This window comes from Microcebus murinus, chromosome 12 (genome assembly GCF_040939455.1).
Source record: "Microcebus murinus isolate Inina chromosome 12, M.murinus_Inina_mat1.0, whole genome shotgun sequence".
Lineage (NCBI taxonomy): Eukaryota > Metazoa > Chordata > Mammalia > Primates > Cheirogaleidae > Microcebus > Microcebus murinus.
Window position 1 is genome coordinate 3,937,708 of NC_134115.1, and position 1,808 is coordinate 3,939,515.

The following is a 1,808-nucleotide window of genomic DNA, read 5'->3' on the forward strand; positions in this document are numbered from 1 at the left end:
GCTGTACCATCTTAACTTTTCACCAATAATGCACAAGGATTCCAGTTTCTCCACATCCTCACCAAGACTTGTGATTTTATTTTTTTAGAATAGCCATTGTAATGGGTTTGAGGTGATAGCTCATTGTGGCTTTGACTTGCAATTCTCTATACTTAGTGATACTGAGAATCTTTTCATATGCCTATTGGCCATTTGTATATATCCTTTGGAGGAATGTCTATTAAAATCCTTTGCCCATTTTTTAATCTGGTTATGTTTTGTTGTTTTCAGTTGAAGTTCTTTATGCTTTCTGGATATTAACCCCTTATCAGATATATGATTTGTCAGTATTTTCTCCCATTCCATAGGTTGCCTTTCCACTCTGCTATTGAGTCCTTTGATGCACAGAAGTTTTTAATTTTGATGTGATCTAATTTGTCTATTTTTAGATTTATTGCTTGTGCTTTGGTATCAGATCCAAAAAATCATTGCTAAATCCAATGTCATGCAGTTTCCCCTATGCTTTCTTTTCAGGGTTTTATAGTTTTAGGTCTTTGATCTATTTGAGTTAATTTTTTTTTTTTTTTGCATATGGTATAAGACAAGGGTTCAGCATCATTTGTTTGTTAGTATGTGAATATACAGTTTCCTCAACACCATTTGTTGAATAGACTATTTCTCCCCATTGTATGATCTTGGGATCCTTATGGAAAAGCAATTCACTAGATATGTGAGGGTATATTTCTGAGCTCTCCCTTCTATTCCACCAGTCTATATGACTGTCCTAAGGGCTGTACTACACTGTTTGCATGACTGCAGATTTGAAATCAGGAAATGTGAAACCTCCAATTTTGTTCTTCTTTTTCAAGATTGTTTTGAGGGTCCAAGATTTTTTTCAGTCCTTCAGATTCCTTATGAATTTTAAGATGGATTTAGTCTTTCTTCAAAAACACCATTGAAATTTTAATAGGGATTGCATTGAATCTGTAGACTTCTTTGGTTAGTAGTATCACCTTAACAATATTAAGTTTTCCAGTTTATGAACATGGAATGTCTTTTCACTTACTTGTGCCTTCTTTAATTCCTTCCAGCAATGTTTTTTAGTTTTCAATGTGCAGCTCTTTAGCCACCTTAGTTACATTTATTCTGAAGTATTTTATATTTTGATGTTACTGTAAACAAAAACATCTTCTTAATTTCATTTTCATATAATAATAATATGTCACAGTCTGAAAATGAAATTCTAGGTCTAATAGTTCATTGTTAGTATATAGAAACAAAACTGGTTTTGTGTGTTAATTTCCTATGCTAAAACTTTGATAATTCTGTTTGTTGTACTAACAATTCTTTTGTGGAATCTTTGGAGGTTTCTACATATAAGAACATGCCATTTGCAAAGAGAAATGATTTTCCTGCTTCTGGCTGGGACTTCCAGTCCTGTGTCAAATAGAAAGGGCAAAAACAAGCATCCTAGTCTTGTTTCTGATCTGTAGAAAAGCTGTTAGTCCTTCACCATTGAGTATGATGTTAGCTGTGGGCTTTTCATATACAGCTTTTATTATGAGGAGGTAGTTCAGTGTTTTAATCATGAAGGGATATTGAATTTTGTCAAATGCTTTTTCTGTATCAATTTATGTGATCATGTGGGTTTTTTTTTCTCCTTCATTCCATTAATGTGGTTTATTATTTTGATTATTTTTCATGTTAAACCATCCTTGCATCCTAGGAATAAATCTCACTTAATCATGGTGTATAATTCTTTTATACATTTCTGGATTCAGTTTGCTAATATTTTGTTGATTATTTTTGTATTTACATTCATGAAAGAT